Here is a 17,644-nt window from a genome sequence, read left to right as displayed (position 1 = left end):
TGGAGATCATATCCCCCCTTATGTATTATACATGGAGATCATATCCCCCTTATGTATTATACATGGTGATCATATCCCCCTTATGTATTATACATGGAGATCATATCCCCCCTTATGTATTATACATGGTGATCATATCCCCCCTTATGTATTATACATGGAGATCATATCCCCCCTTATGTATTATACATGGAGATCATATCCCCCCTTATGTATTATACATGGAGATCATATCCCCCCTTATGTATTATACATGGAGATCATATCCCCCTTATGTATTATACATGGTGATCATATCCCCCTTATGTATTATACATGGAGATCATATCCCCCCTTATGTATTATACATGGAGATCATATCCCCCTTATGTATTATACATGGAGATCATATCCCCCTTACGTATTATACATGGAGATCATATCCCCCTTATGTATTATACATGGAAATCATATCCCCCCTTATGTATTATACATGGAGATCATATCCCCCCTTATGTATTATACATGAAGATCATATCCCCCCTTATGTATTATACATGGAGATCATATCCCCCTTATGTATTATACATGGTGATCATATCCCCCCTTATGTATTATACATGGTGATTATACCCCCCCCCCCTTATGTGTTATACATGGAGATCATATCCCCCCTTATGTATTATACATGGAGATCATATGCCCCCCTTATGTATTATACATGGAGATCATATCCCCCCTTAATCTCCTCTTCTCAAGAGAGAATACATTCAGTTCCTCTAATCTTTTCCTCATAGATGATCTCCTCCATGCCTCTTATCAGTTTGTTTGCCCTTCTCTGTACTTTCTCCAGTTCCCCAATGTTCTTTTTGTGAATTGGTGCCCAAAACTAACCTGCATATTCCAGATGAGGTCTTACTAATGATTTGTACTGGGGTAATATGATATCTCTCTCTGGAGTCTATACCTTTTTTAATACAAGAGAGGATGTTAATCGCTTTAGTATCCGCAGCTTGGCATTGCTGCCATTATTAAGCTTGTGATCTACCAGAACCCCCAGATCCTTCTCCACCATTGATTCCCCCAGGTGTACCCCCCTAGTATGTATGATGCATATTCTTAGCCCCCAAGTGCAGAACCTTACATTTATCAACATTAAACCTCATTGGCCCCATAGTCCCCCAATTAAACAGAGCATTGAGGATGGCCTGTAAATTGGAGACATCCTGTAAGGACGTTAGTCCATGGCACAGCTTGGTGTCATCTGCAAAGACTGAAATGGGATTTATAATCTCAGACCCTATATTGTTTATAAATATATTAAAAAGTAAGGGTCCCAACACTGAACCCTGGGGTACCCCACTGATGACCCCAGACCAGAGTATGAATCATTAACCACTTCTCTTTGAATACGATCTTTTAGCCAGTTTTCTATCCATTTACATACAGATTTTTCCAGCCTGTAGACTTTACCTTATACATTAGCCGTGTGTGGGGAACTGTGCCAAACACTTTTGCAAAATCCAAGTGTGGTGTATATTTGTATTCAGCCCCCCCCCCCCCCGAGTCAATACTTTGTAGGACCACCTTTTGCTACAGTTCCAGCTGCAAGTCTTTTTGGGACGTCTCTCCCAGCTTTGCACATCTAGAGAGAAATGTTTGCCCATTATTCTTTGCAGAAAAGCTCTGTCAGATTGGATGGAAAGCGTCTGGGAACAGCAATTTTCAAGCCTTGCCACAGATTCTCAGTTGGATTTCAGTCTGGACCAGGGGCGGACTGACCATTTGGAAACTCGGGCACTGCCCGAGGGCCCGGGGTCAGTATGGGGCCCCATGAGATGCCCCTGGTACCTTTTTCATAGGTTTTTTTGAGTTTGGGCAAAGACACAGGGGCCCCATGATCCCCTATTGCCCGGGGGCCCCATAGGTTGTCAGTCCGCCCCTGGTCTGGACTGTGACTGGGGTATTCTAACACATGAATATGCTTCGATCTAAACCATTCCATTGTAGCTCTGGCGGGATGTTTCGGGTCGTTGTCTTGCTGGAAGGTGAACCTCCGCCCCATTCTCAAGTCATTTGCAGACTAACAGGTTTTCTTCTAAGATTGCCCTGTATTTGGCTCCAACATTTATGTTTTTGGTTGTAACATGACAAAATGTGGAACATTTCAAGGGGTATAAATACTTTTTCAAGGCACTGCTCATACCTAATTCCCTGCGCCTCCACTGGAGGGTGCTGAGGGAGAGACTACTGCCGGAGCATAGGGGGAAACTGTCTGCCATGGGAGCAAAGGATCAGGTAAGTAAAAGTGCTTTTACTCTACCCTAGAATAAACAAGGCTACCTTTGCAGTGCAGGTGCATCAGAAGAACTTTCGTTTTTTACTGGATTCAAATATGTCCTAATAGCCACAATTAATAAAAAACCACATTGTGTGCATGAAATGTCTTCCCAAACCAAGGTCTGACCTTGTAAAAGTAGCACAGATTAAGAGATATGTCGCCAGCACATCAAGGATCGTCAAAATAGCATCCAAACGGTTTATTAAAAAAAAAAAAAATCACATCACAATGTAAAGCAGGCTACTTTGATCTGTGATATGATCATTTTAACCACTTGAGCTCCAGAAGGTTTTACACCTTCATAACCAGGCCATCTTACTATTTAGCACTGCGCTACTTTAACTGATAATTGTGAGGTCATGCAGCGCTGTAACCAAATTAAATGTATATCATTATTTTTTGAAAAAATACAGCTTTCTTTTGGTGGTATTTGATCACCACTGGGTTATTTTTTATTATATAAATGAAAAAAAGACTGAAAAGTTTGAAAAAAAAACCCCAAACCTTTTTTTTTTATTTTCTGTTATACAACATGGCCAAAAAAATTTTTTTAAAAAAGCAAACTTCTTAATAAAAAATGAATGGCCAAAACGTATTTTGTAAAAAAAAAAATCCCAATAAGTAAATATTAAATTGGTTTGTGCAAAAGTTATAACGTCTTTAACCCCTCGCCTACCGGGCAGTTATACCCCCTTCCTGCCCGGGCTAATTTTCAGCTTTCAGCGCTGTCACACTTTAAATGACAATTGCGCGGTCATGCAACACTGTACCCATATGACATTTTTATCATTTTTTTGAGACAGATAGAGCTTTCTTTTAGTGGTATTTAATCACCTCTGGGTTTTTTATTTTTTGCTAAATAAGCCAAAAACAACAGAAAATTTTGAAAAAAAAGTTTTTTTTTAGTTTCTGTTATAAAATTTTGTAAATAAGTGATTTTTCTCCTTCACTGATGTGCGCTAATGAGGCTGCAGTGATGGGCACTGATGAGGAGACACTGATAGGCAGCACTGATGAGGAGGCACTGATAGGCGGCACTGATGAGGAGGCACTGGTAGGTTGCACTGATGGGCATTGACAGACATCACTAATGGGCACTGAAAGGCAGCACTCATATATGGCACTGATAGGTGGCACTGACGGGCACTGATAGGCGGCACTGAAAGGCAGCTCAGATGGGCACTGATATGTGGCATTGATGTGCACTGGTAGGTACTGATATGTGGCATTGATGTGGCACTGATAGGTGGCACTGATAGGCGGCACTGACGGGCACTGATAGGCGGCACTGACGGGCACTGATAGGCGGCAGTGAAAGGCAGCTCAGATGGGCACTGATATGTGGCATTGATGTGCACTGGTAGGTACTGATATGTGGCATTGATGTGGCACTGATGGGCACTGACAGGTGGCATTGATGGGCACTGACAGGTGGAATTGATGGGCACTGACAGGTGGCACTGCTGGGACTACTCTGATCATCAGGGCACACTGATCATCATGCTATTTTGGAGATCCTTGGTGTTCTGGTGGTATATCTCTTAATCTGTGCTGGATTTTGGTCTCCAGCCGGTGGTTGCTGAAGCACCCATTTACCGTGTAGTCATTTCTAGCAACATGTGCATTGGTAATATTAGTCTGCACTTGTAAAGGTAGCTGTGACATCATCACTGTGCTGTACATAGCCTGTGCAGAGAGCAGAGCTATGGAAGGGGCCCAGCTGCTCCACCCACTAGAGAATCCCTCCAGAAAACTACAGGAGGGGGGGCGGAGACAAGACCAGTCACCCTGCACAAGGAGGGAGAGCAGTAGTGAGCGGTCTTTTTTACAGGAAGGTACATTGTCACACTGGATTACTGCACAGATCTGGAAGAAATACACAAAGCACACCGAGATTCAGGAAGAAAACACATGGATGGCTCTTGGATTTAGACAATATTTGATTCTCCTGGAGTGCAGCTTTATATTCTCCCAGTAAAGCTTTTCTATAAAGAGACCCTGTCATGTTTCCAAAAAGATTTAAAACCGTTACTTCCTTGCAATATGTCAGCTTTGCAGCTGATCTGTTACTTGTAGTTATATTAACTAGAAAGCTGTTCTGTTACTTGTAGTTCTACAAACATGATATAGCTATAATCTGGTCTCACCTGATGATTGATCTAATCAGCTGCACGTCCAGTCCAGTCCCTACCTAGCCTGGCCATTTACCTCTCTATATAAGCTGGGCTCATGCTCCTAGCCTGAGCAAAAGATTTCCTTCCTAGTTGCTGGCTCCTGTTTCAGTGAGAGTTCCTTGTCCCTGTGACCCCTGTGCAGAGCCGTGACTCCAGTGTTACCTGCATACCTGTTTCTCTAGTATACCTTGTGTCTCCAGTGACACCAGAACATTCCATGTCATGTGGTGACCCCCAAGGCATCCTGTGTTACCCGGAGTTCCTCTATTCTTGTCTCTCTTGACTGAGTACCTGATCACACTTGTTCGCAGCCTGCCATGCCATATGGTCTGTCCCCATTTACAAAACTACTAATATGCTTGAACCAGAGAAGGCCAACAAAGCCAATGTGGGGGCTGGAGGACCTCGGTTATGAGGAATGACTACAAACATTAAATGTATTCTCCTTGAAGAAGAGATGCTTAGGAGGGAATATGATCACAATATACAAATCTTTAAAATGGTGATTCTAGCATTGGGAGGAAACTGACCTAAGGTCTTTAAAGAAAACATGTGGTCACATAATAAAGTTGGATGAGAAGCAGTTCAATCTTAAGCTGCGTAAGGGGTTCTTTACTGTTAGAGCAGTAAGGATGTGGAACTCCCTTCCACAGCTGGTGGCATTAGTGGAGAGTGGAGATAAATTCAAAAAACTTTTAGATGTGTTTCTTAGTGAGTGCAATATACAGGGATAAAAAAAGTGGTAGAATCATACCTACAAACACTCAGGTTGAACTGGATGGACTGGCATCTTTTATTCAACCTTACCAACTATGTAATTATGATTCTGTACTGCATCCTGGCTCTTTTCTAGGACAGTTGCCATCTACATGGGTGTGTCCAAGGATGCGTCTGGGAGACATTCTGCAACCCATCACTGATTGCAGAGTGTGCTGGAGAATACCAGATGGCTCCTTAGACTCTACACCTTGGCTCAGATGCAACGTACAAGAGTGTATACTCTCCTGCAATTAGGTACTCGTATCTCCTCAACATTTCAGCACTGCAGAATCAGAAAACCTGTTCACTATCTGACATTCTGAGATTGTCAGATACTGGTGTTCCATAATGCACGTTGGTTCCTTCCTAGGACAAGGCCAGATAGGTTTACTGAAGCTGCAAAGCTTGAATGTAGTGAAGATACAACCCTCAAGTTACTGCGGAGTAATATTGAGACATAAGGGTCGTAGGAAGGAACCAGAGCACAGTGGGGAACACAGGTAACCAAAATCCTTAAAAGTGTCAAATGCCAAATAGGTTAGTGGGAGCTCCAAAGCTGGAATATCATGGCAGTAGGAGACCTTTCTGTAACTCTCAAGTTATTGTTTAGTCCTGTTGGAATGTAGGGGTTGGAAGAAGGAACCAAAGCAAAGTGGCGATTAGAGGTAACCAAAATCCCCAGAAGTGTCAAATGCCAATTAGGTTTTCCACAGCAAAGCTGGAATGAAGTGGAAGTAGACCTTTCTACAACCCTCAAACCACTGCTGAGTCATATTGGGACGTAGGGGTTGGAGAAAGTGAACAAGGCAAAGTGGGGAACATGGGAAAAAACATCCCCGAAAGTGCCAAATGCCAAATACATTTTCGGAAACTGCAAAGACATGGACAACTGGACCGGTGAGCATACACTCATTGTTTAGTCTCTTTTTTCTCAAATTCTCAAAGGAAAGGTGGGTATATAGGTTTATAACACAGCTGCACTGTCGATAAATGCTTAGTGGCCCCCGCTCAGGCTAACCAGGTCTGATGAATTGGATGCCACTGACTAGTGAGGGTGCAGGCTGGGGAAAGGTTTGTCCAGACCCAAAGCAGAAATAGGAAGCGATAACCGAACAACTGCACACCTTGCCTGACCCGAATGGTTAGCAGGTAAAAGCAGCTTCAGCTTGATTCATCCAAGCCATGACCCCAACATGGTGCATGACTTGGAAGAATTGAGCTGAGGCTGCTTTTACCTGCTAACCACTCGGGCCGAGTGAGGTGTGCGGTGATTGGGGTATCTCTGCCTATTTCTGTAGCTGTACTGTCATCCGTAATTGGATGTTTGTATGATTGGGGAAGTATGTCTGCAAAAGATATTTGAGAAAATGAATATATATATATATATATATATATATACACATACACACACATATATATATATATACACATACACACACACACACATATATATATATATATATATACACATACATGCGCGCACACAAACACACAATGTATATTTATCCATGCTGCTGGAACTATGAAGGCACCATCAGATTGGAAAGGCAATCACTCACAGCCCAAGGGCCCTCTAACAACCTCTGTAGGAACCCTAGGGCTCCATGAAACCCTGGTTGAGATAGAGGATGTACACAGGACCCCTGCTCTGTGACGACGGAGTTGTGGGCGGGGCTGTGCCTTGCTGTTTGTGTCTATGATTGCAGGCAGCGGGGCTCAGGAGCGAGCCTTCACAAGTGCCCCGATAGGAAGCGGATTCCTATGAGTGCACTGGATGAAGAAGAGGAGCCAGGAGCACTGGCAGGGAACCTGAGAAAAGGAGGATTGGAGGGGGTGCTCTGTGCAAAACCACTGCACATAGCAGGTAAGTATAACATGTTTGTTATCTTTAAAAACCTTTACCTTGTTTTTTTACTTTTAGAAACACTTGAAGGTTCCGGTATACATTCTTTTTCACTTATATTTCTAAACACATACAGTATAATTCATATGTGGGGAGGGGGTGGGGAGGGTAGGTACAGCTGCAGCTATTACCATTACATAGGACATCAAAACATGCACACTTTGACACAGGGGTGGACTGACGATTTGGAAACTCGGGCACTGATTGAGAGCCTGAGGTCAGTAGGGGGCCCCATGAGATGCCCCTGGTACCTTTTTTTTGTTGAGTTTGGGCAAGGACACAGGGGCCCCGTGATCCCCTATTGCCCGGGGGCCCCATGAGTTGTCAATCCGCCCCTGCTTTGACATCACATTGAGGTTATCATGGACCAAATACTTCCATTAGACTTCAGAACTATACCTAAGGTCAGATGATGCAGGGGTGACTCTGTGGGCGATGGTGATCTATAGAGTCAGATAGGTGTATCAGGAAGAGAACAGGTATCCTGCATATGTAGGAGAGCTTTTAAATTCCAGGCAGCAGGTCCAGGTATGATAAAATGTATTGTAGCCATCCCTTTGGTTATGTGCCAGTTTCTCCATTAAATGGATCTAATCTGTCCTTTCTGACTGCTCCTTGAGGGTTGGTTTATGATCTGCTCTCCAGTGCCTTGGAATTAAAGTAAAACCTTGATCCTCCATTAAAATAAAGTCTCACAAATACATATTGATCCTGCCAATGAAATTCACCTGATGTAGCTTCTTGTGACGGGGCGACAATACTGCACTGCTACTTAAAGCGGAGCTCCACCCAAAAGGGGAAGTACCGCTTTAAGGACTGCTCCCCATATTAAGGATTGGCACCTTTGGGGGGCGGGTACCCGGATCTGACAGGTACCCACTCCCACTTCCGGCCCCATTGCCTAGGCGATCGGAAGCGGAAGGTGTCCTCCTTGTAGTCTTTTGGGACACGACAGGTCCCAGAAGACTACAGGACCGTTCATGAAGCGCAGCGCTACTCGTGCATGCGCAGTGGGTACCCGGCTGTGAAGCCGCAAGCTGTCACAGCCGGGTGCCCACACTGAAGATGCTGGCCTCCTGGAATACAGGACAGCCGGTGAAATGGGCTGCGGGGGACACACCGCTGGACCGAGGGACAGGTAAGTGGCTGTTTTTTAAAAGTCAGCAGCTACAATTTTTGTAGCTGCAGACTTTTATTTTTTGACAGCGTGAGTGGAACTCCGCTTTAAAGTGGAGTTCCAGTTGAATAAAAAAATAAATAAATAAAAGTCAGCAGCTACAAAAACTGTAGCTGCTGACTTTTAAAATACAGACAGTTATCTGTCCCTCAGTCCAGCGGTGTCCTCACCACGGCTGGTTTCACCAGTCACCTTCTTCCCTGGTGCTGGCAACTTCAGTGTGTGCACCCGTCCATGACAGCATGTGGCTTCACAGATGGGTGTTCACCACGCATGCACCAGTAGCGCTGCACTTTGTGAATGGTCCTGTAGTTTTCTGGGACCTGTCACGTGTCCTAGAAGACTACGGGGAGGGGGGGACAACTTCCGCTCCTGATCGCTTTATGTGATCGCACCGGAAGTGGGAGCGGGTACCTCTCAAATTCGGATGTCCCCTCCCTCCTCACTCCCCAAAGGTGCCAATCCTCAACGGGGAACAGGGAACGAAGCCTTAAAGCGGAACTCCACCCGAATGGGGAAATTTCGAGTAGCATTGTCATCTAGTGGGAGGAGAACATGTAGGGGGTGTGGCCATCAGCCCTGTCACTGCTGATTCACACAAGTCTTCCTGCCGAAAGCCCCCTAACCTGAATGACGTGTTACTGCACAAATTCGGTGTGGTATTCTGGATACCTGCACAGGGGCGGACTGACAACTCAAGGGGCCCCCGGGCAATAGGGGATCATGGGGCCCCTGTGTCCTTGCTCAAACTCAAGAAAGCCTATGAAAAAGGTACCAGGGGCATCTCATGGGGCCCTCTACTGACCCCAGGCCCTCGGGCAGTGCCTGAGTTTCCAAATGGTCAGTCCGCCCTTGTACCTGCATTACGTGACCTATTAAAGATACCATTTCATCAGAACATTAATTTCAACATCATTCTTCCCAGAAGGCTATATATGCATTTACCGTATTTTATTCACAAGTAAAAGCCCCGATTCAAAAGCCCTGACGCGGTTTCTGTGTGCCACCATCTTGGATGTGATGCCAACAGCCCCAGCAGATTAAGAAATGTTGCACTCTATAGTATTCCACTTCACTTCTCCCCAGGCAGCTACATAAAAGGCTATGAAGGGAGGTAAAAGGCAGAGGAGCTGGGCCAGCACAGGCAGTACAAAAGACACTCCCTGAACAGGAGAGGGCTATGATGTGAAAGGAGGGAGGGGGCTGTGCTAGGGAATTGACCATTCCTGGAGTGGTCGTGTTTTCAGAAGCACCTTGTATCTCAATAAAACTAATTCATGGAAAAGAAAAAACATTTTAAAATACCTGTTTTCTTCTTTGCTTTCACCTTGGATTTTTTAAGTGGGTGACGGGGTCTATTTAAAGTGAACAAAAGCCCATTTCTTCTATTTCGTCTACAGCTTATGACACACAGTACAGTCTAGATGCTAAATGCGGTCTTATCTGCCATGTGTAGCTGCGTCCGTCTCGCTGTTTACCTTTCCACAGATGACTCTTCCTCAGGCATGCTGAAAAACATATCAGATCATATGATGAGATTCTGGGTGGAGGAGATCCTCAGATCAGCCATAGATATTCATACTCTGCCATTGTCATATCATCTTCTAACCACATTCCGCCTACCCAGCAATCTCCCTTCACAGCCTGACCAATCATAACAGAGAAGACATCCAGACATACAGTATAACTGAGAAAGACAACTAAAATACCCCAACTGCCATTTTCCATGGTCCACATTTTATTGAATCAACCTTGCAATCATTAAACTAGATTGAAACCCAATTTAAAAACATCTCATAGAAGCTTTAACATGTGAATGTCTTTTCAAAAGTCATTCTAAATCCATAGTTTTCACTAAAATAATTCCTGGAGATCCTGCCATGGAGGTCCTTGTTCAGGCACTTTCTGTTGTAGGGTGACAACGTACTGCCCGGTCTCCCAATTACGTTTCTGCGTTGTCATCCTGTCACACAGCTTCACATCGAAGACTACAAGTGGCCATACTGCAGCATACTGGCCTGGCATGGTCTCTTGTAGGTTCAGAAAATATGTAGCACTGAGATGTAACAAAGGGTGAAAATGAAGATTTAACTTTTAAAAAATGATTTTTGATAATATACAGTGGACACTAAGGGGTCTATTTATAAAACATTTATTGGATGAATGTCACACCCAGGCGTGCAGGCTGGATGACTTTTCCCATTTAGTGGCCAAAATGCAGTTTATTTTCTCATTGAGGGAATTCAGAAAACAATACTGCAATTTGGCCACTAGAAGAAGGTGACAATCATAGGAATGAATCTATTACAGACTATATGGGGAATATTTGCCCAGTCTGCACAAATGTGTGTGACATTCATCTAACACATGTGTTTTAAATAGAGCCTTAAATGTCATCCATTAGAGGTTTTAACTAGGTTTATTTTCCTAGTGAATGTAGTGTAGATATTGTGTGGGATGTCAGTGCACAACATGGTGCTGATAATTTACAGGACACCCAACAGTAAGTTTTAAAACATACACTATATTGCCCAAAGTATTGGTTGGCCGGCCTTTCCACGCACATGAACTCTAATGGCATCCCAGTCTTAGACCGTAGGGTTCAATATTGGGTTGGCCCCGCCCTTTGCAGCTATAACAGCTTCAACTCTTCTGGGAAGGCCGTCCACAAGGTTTAGGAGGGTGTCTATGGGAAGGTTGGACCATTCTTCCAGGTACCACGCCTGAATTCATGGAGCTCCTGAGAGCATCCCATTCTTTCACAAATGTTTGTAGAAGCAGTCTGCATGCCTAGGGGCTTGATTTTATATACCTGTGGCCATGGAGGGGATTCAATATGGAGTTGGCCAGCCCTTAACAGCTTCAACTCTTCTGGGAAGGCCGTCCACAAGGTTTAGGAGGGTGTCTATGGGAAGGTTGGACCATTCTTCCAGAAGCACATTTGTCAGGTCAGGCACTGATGTTGGGGGAGGAGGCCTGGCTCACAGTCTCCTCTCTAATTCATCACAAGGTGTTCTATGGGGTTGAGGTCAGGACTCTGTGCAGGCCAGTCAAGCCAGTCAAGTTCCACCCCAAATTGGCTCCTCCATGTCTTTATGGACCTTGCTTTGTGCACTGGTGCGAAGTCATGTTGGAACAGGAAGGGGCCATCCCCAAACTCTTCCCACAAAGATGGGGGCATGAAATTGTCCAAAACGTCTTGGTATGCTGACGTCTTAAGAGTTCTCTTCACTGAAACTAGGGGGCCAAGCCCAACCCCTGAAAAACAATCCGACACCATAATCCCCCCTCCACCAAACTTTACATTTGGCACAATGCAGTCAGAAAAGTACTGTTCTCCTGGCGACCACCAAACCCAGACAGAGAAGCGTGATTGGTCACTCCAGAGAACACATCTCCACTGCTCTATAGTCCAGTGGCGGCGTGCTTTACACCACAACATCCGACACTTTGCATGGCACTTGGTGATGTAAGGCTTGGATGCGGCTGCTCGGCCATGGAAACCCATTCCATGAAGCTCTCTACACACTGTTGTTGTGCTCATCTGAAGGCCACACCAAGTTTGGAGGTCTTTAGCCATTGACTCTGAATCCAATGATTTGGAGGGGTGTCCCAATACGTTTGGCAATCAAGTGCACATTGGATTACTTTCTTCAGTCTCAACATTATACCTTACCTCCAACCAAAATCTTATAACTTATATCTTATAACTGCAACCTTATACCTTAATAGAATTTGTGCTTCCTTAGGCATCCCCCCCAGCATCCACCACCTACCAGCCCCCCCCCCACCTGTGATTCATGAGATTGTCGCAATCAGGGGTTAGATGGTTTGGACTCCCCGCATCTGCATGAGGATCACATGTACACATTAATACAGGAACAGTGCAGACACTATTAGCTGTGTACATGAACGGAATATGAAGTCTCCTCCTATGTGATCAGGGCATTCCCCTAAAGCATTGCAGGTCCCCTCCTGAAAATGCCAACTGCCTGGCTGTCTGTACTCAGACTGCAGCAAGAATGGAAATCCGAGTTCCTGATTGGTGCTCTTGTTGTACAGTGATGAAGCTGTCGGATTGCCATGACAGCCAGGGGAGCAGCATTTCCAGAGGAAGAGGCCAGATACAGAATACCTTTTCATGAGGCCCCATGTACACGGGACGATTCTGAACGATGGAAACTGACTGCTGGAAAACGTAGGTTAAAAAAAGTCTGTTTAGCCGTGTTTAGAAGAGTTTTTTTAAAGATAAGCACAAGAGAACCTCCCAAATGCCCAGAATGCACTGAAAAGTGGTAAATTATTAACTATTTCAGACTGTTTCAGAGAAATGCAGAGAGTAGAAGCAGAGACAGCAGTATGTGCTGAGATCAGCTTAGGTGTGAGTTGCTCATTACATTTATTTTGTTTCCAAGGATGGGAAAGGTGTCTGGTGGAGGGAGTCATTAAGGTCACCTGGCAGGGGGTCTTCATGAGGAATATGAAGTGTGAATGGTCATTAACATATCTTTTGTTTTCAAGGGTGGGAGAGGTCTGAGGTGTGAATTGGTCATTACAATGTGTGACAAGCTTGGTAGGAACATCCTGTGTTCAGTGTTTTGTCCATCTGAGCACCTTGAAAACTCTTTGCATGCATTTTTCATGATGAAAAAAGGTTCTGGACAGCATTGGGAACTGGAAGAGTTAAAAACATATTTCAAACGTAAACGCTTATAAATGCAATTTGCTGCGTTTAGATGCGTTTACAAGCGTTTTGTGTTTGAACCGCTGATAAAATCGCCGTCTGAACGCAAGTTTGTTGCGTTCAAAAAAAATCGACTGTAAACTCAACTGCCTGTAAACAACGATATGTATATGGACACATAGGAAAACATTAGGGAGAGTTCAGGGGCTGCTGAAAAAAAAGCTGAACACCTCCTAAACATGAGTTTATCAGCTGCAGTGTACATGGAGCCTTACAGAGCAGAATGCTATGGTGATGGGAAACTGACCAAGAGCACCATCCGTGACACACGCGGAGAGCCGTCCACCCGCGTCACACACGCGGAGAGCCGTCCACCCCCGTCACACACGCGGAGAGCCGTCCACCCCCGTCACACACATTGAACGCCATCCAACCACAACGCACACGGCGCGCAGTCCACCCACGTCACACACACTGAGTGCCGTCCACTCACGTCACACACACGGAGCGTCGTCCACCCACGTCACACACACTGAGCGTCGTCTACCCACGTCACACACACTGAGCGCCGTACACCCACAGTGAGCGCTGTCACACTAGGAGCTCCGTCCACCTGCGTCACACACACGGAGCTCCATCCACCCACGTCACACACACTGAGCGCCGTACACCCACAGTGAGCGCTGTCACACACGGAGCTCCGTCCAACTGCGTCACACACACTGAGCTGCGTACACCCACAGTGAGGTCTGTCAGACACACGGAGCTCCGTCCACCCGCGTCACACACACTGAGCGGCGTACACCCACAGTGATGTCTGTCACACACACGGAGCTCCGTCCACCCGCGTCACACACACTGAGCGGCGTACACCCACAGTGAGCGTTGTCACACACACGGAGCTCCGTCCACCCGCGTCACACACACTGAGCGGCGTACACCCACAGTGAGGTCTGTCACACACATGGAGCTCCGTCCACCCGCGTCACACACACTGAGCGGCGTACACCCACAGTGAGCGTTGTCACACACACGGAGCTCCGTCCACCCGCGTCACACACACTGAGCGGCATACACCCACAGTGAGCGTTGTCACACACACGGAGCTCCGTCCACCCGCGTCACACACACTGAGCGTCGTCCACCCACGTCACACACACTGAGCGCCGTACACCCACAGTGAGCGCTGTCACACTAGGAGCTCCGTCCACCTGCGTCACACACACGGAGCTCCATCCACCCACGTCACACACACTGAGCGCCGTACACCCACAGTGAGCGCTGTCACACACGGAGCTCCGTCCAACTGCGTCACACACACTGAGCTGCGTACACCCACAGTGAGGTCTGTCAGACACACGGAGCTCCGTCCACCCGCGTCACACACACTGAGCGGCGTACACCCACAGTGAGGTCTGTCACACACACGGAGCTCCGTCCACCCGCGTCACACACACTGAGCGGCGTACACCCACAGTGAGCGTTGTCACACACACGGAGCTCCGTCCACCCGCGTCACACACACTGAGCGGCGTACACCCACAGTGAGGTCTGTCACACACACGGAGCTCCGTCCACCCGCGTCACACACACTGAGCGGCGTACACCCACAGTGAGCGTTGTCACACACACGGAGCTCCGTCCACCCGCGTCACACACACTGAGCGGCATACACCCACAGTGAGCGTTGTCACACACACGGAGCTCCGTCCACCCGCGTCACACACACGGAGCTCCGTCCACCCGCGTCACACACACTGAGCGGCATACACCCACAGTGAGCGTTGTCACACACACGGAGCTCCGTCCACCCGCGTCACACACACGGAGCTCCGTCCACCCGCGTCACACACACTGAGCGGCATACACCCACAGTGAGCGTTGTCACACACACGGAGCTCCGTCCACCCGCGTCACACACACGGAGCTCCGTCCACCCGCGTCACACACACCACCATCCTATACCTCCCATCTTTTTGAGATGGGATGGCGGGACACCTATTAGCAATGTATGTAGACATAGGACACACCTCCTTAAAGGAGTATTATACAGAAATAAAGATCAGTTAAACCCTCAAGTGCTTTTGTTCTTACAACTACTATTCCCTTATACTGGATTTTGAAGTTTACAAATGCAACCATTTAGGAACTGGATGAAAGGTTTAGCACTGGGGAACACTTTTGGAAAGATAAATAGTACATGTTATATACAGCCATATAGATCAGACCAACATGAGGAGGGAAGAGGGACTTTGTTCCAAATCAAGGACAATCCCTCGAAATCAGGGGAGCTATGCCATCCACCCCTATCACACACAGGAATACACAGCCTCCATTAGAATGACACAATACAATCTATAGACACACGGGATACAATGTATACTATGATAGAACAATGTATCTATACACTGCACTCACCTCCCAGCTCAGCAATGCAGGAAATGCTGCTGTGGAAGTCACATGACTGGTTGGGCGGGGCTACAACCGATGACAACTCATTGATTTTCTCTTCCTAGACTCCGCTGTCATCACAACTCTGTACAGCGCTGCGGTATATGTCAGAGCTATATAAATGACTGTAGGGGGACATTAGAGTGTAAGCTCCTCTGGTACAGAGACTGATGTGACTGTGGGGGGGACATTAGAGTGTAAGCTCCTCTGGTACAGAGACTGATGTGACTGTGGGGGAGGGGACATTAGAGTGTAAGCTCCTCTGGTACAGAGACTGATGTGACTGTGGGGGGGACATTAGAGTGTAAGCTCCTCTGGTACAGAGACTAATGTGACTGTGGGGGAGGGGACATTAGAGTGTAAGCTCCTCTGGTACAGAGACTGATGTGACTGTGGGGGAGGGGACATTAGAGTGTAAGCTCCTCTGGTACATAGACTGATGTGACTGTGGGGAGGGGACATTAGAGTGTAAGCTCCTCTGGTACAGAGACTGATGTGACTGTGGGGGAGGGTCATTAGAGTGTAAGCTCCTCTGTACAGAGACTGATGTGACTGTGGGGGGACATTAGAGTGTAAGCTCTTCTGGTACAGAGACTGATGTGACTGTGGGGGAGGGGACATTAGAGTGTAAGCTCCTCTGGTACAGAGACTGATGTGACTGGGGGGGGGGGGGGGGACATTAGAGTGTAAGCTCCTCTGTACAGAGACTGATGTGACTGGCTCAGTGTTCTCTGTACAGCACTGCGGTATATGTCAGAGCTATATAAATGTATAATAATAATAGTGTGTGACTGTGGGGGAGGGGACATTAGAGTGTAAGCTCCTCTGGTACAGAGACTGATGTGACTGTGGGGGAGGGGACATTAGAGTGTAAGCTCCTCTGGTACAGAGACTGATGTGACTGTGGAGGAGGGGACATTAGAGTGTAAGCTCCTCTGGTACATAGACTGATGTGACTGTGGGGAGGGGACATTAGAGTGTAAGCTCCTCTGGTACAGAGACTGATGTGACTGTGGGGGAGGGTCATTAGAGTGTAAGCTCCTCTGTACAGAGACTGATGTGACTGTGGGGGGACATTAGAGTGTAAGCTCTTCTGGTACAGAGACTGATGTGACTGTGGGGGAGGGGACATTAGAGTGTAAGCTCCTCTGGTACAGAGACTGATGTGACTGGGGGGGGGGGGGACATTAGAGTGTAAGCTCCTCTGTACAGAGACTGATGTGACTGGCTCAGTGTTCTCTGTACAGCACTGCGGTATATGTCAGAGCTATATAAATGTATAATAATAATAGTGTGTGACTGTGGGGGAGGGGACATTAGAGTGTAAGCTCCTCTGGTACAGAGACTGATGTGACTGTGGGGGAGGGGACATTAGAGTGTAAGCTCCTCTGGTACAGAGACTGATGTGACTGTGGAGGAGGGGACATTAGAGTGTAAGCTCCTCTGGTACATAGACTGATGTGACTGTGGGGAGGGGACATTAGAGTGTAAGCTCCTCTGGTACAGAGACTGATGTGACTGTGGGGGAGGGTCATTAGAGTGTAAGCTCCTCTGTACAGAGACTGATGTGACTGTGGGGGGACATTAGAGTGTAAGCTCCTCTGGTACAGAGACTGATGTGACTGTGGGGGAGGGGACATTAGAGTGTAAGCTCCTCTGGTACAGAGACTGATGTGACTGTGGGGGAGGGGACATTAGAGTGTAAGCTCCTCTGGTACAGAGACTGATGTGACTGTGGAGGAGGGGACATTAGAGTGTAAGCTCCTCTGGTACATAGACTGATGTGACTGTGGGGAGGGGACATTAGAGTGTAAGCTCCTCTGGTACAGAGACTGATGTGACTGTGGGGGAGGGTCATTAGAGTGTAAGCTCCTCTGTACAGAGACTGATGTGACTGTGGGGGGACATTAGAGTGTAAGCTCCTCTGGTACAGAGACTGATGTGACTGTGGGGGAGGGGACATTAGAGTGTAAGCTCCTCTGGTACAGAGACTGATGTGACTGGGGGGGGGGGACATTAGAGTGTAAGCTCCTCTGTACAGAGACTGATGTGACTGGCTCAGTGTTCTCTGTACAGCACTGCGGTATATGTCAGAGCTATATAAATGTATAATAATAATAGTGTGTGACTGTGGGGGAGGGGACATTAGAGTGTAAGCTCCTCTGGTACAGAGACT

At 46.8% G+C, this 17,644-nt stretch overlaps 1 protein-coding gene across 1 annotated transcript in view; it reads right to left on the bottom strand.

The window, feature by feature from the left end:
* LOC149449520 (sphingomyelin phosphodiesterase 5-like) overlaps window positions 1–15,463 on the bottom strand; it is a 38,864-nt gene extending 23,401 nt beyond the window's left edge. The window contains exons 1-2 of the mRNA XM_089693144.1: window positions 15,436–15,463; window positions 9,812–9,841 (exon numbers count right to left, since the gene is read on the bottom strand). The gene's annotated coding sequence lies outside the window, so the exon portion shown is untranslated. The remainder of the gene's footprint in view (window positions 1–9,811; window positions 9,842–15,435) is intronic.
* Between the last annotated feature and the right edge of the window lie 2,181 nt (window positions 15,464–17,644).

This window comes from Staurois parvus, unplaced genomic scaffold (genome assembly GCF_062004578.1).
Source record: "Staurois parvus isolate SC_StPar_1 unplaced genomic scaffold, SC_StPar_1.0 ptg000615l, whole genome shotgun sequence".
In the NCBI taxonomy this organism is placed as follows: Eukaryota; Metazoa; Chordata; class Amphibia; order Anura; family Ranidae; genus Staurois; species Staurois parvus.
This window is presented reverse-complemented; position numbering and strand designations above follow the sequence as displayed.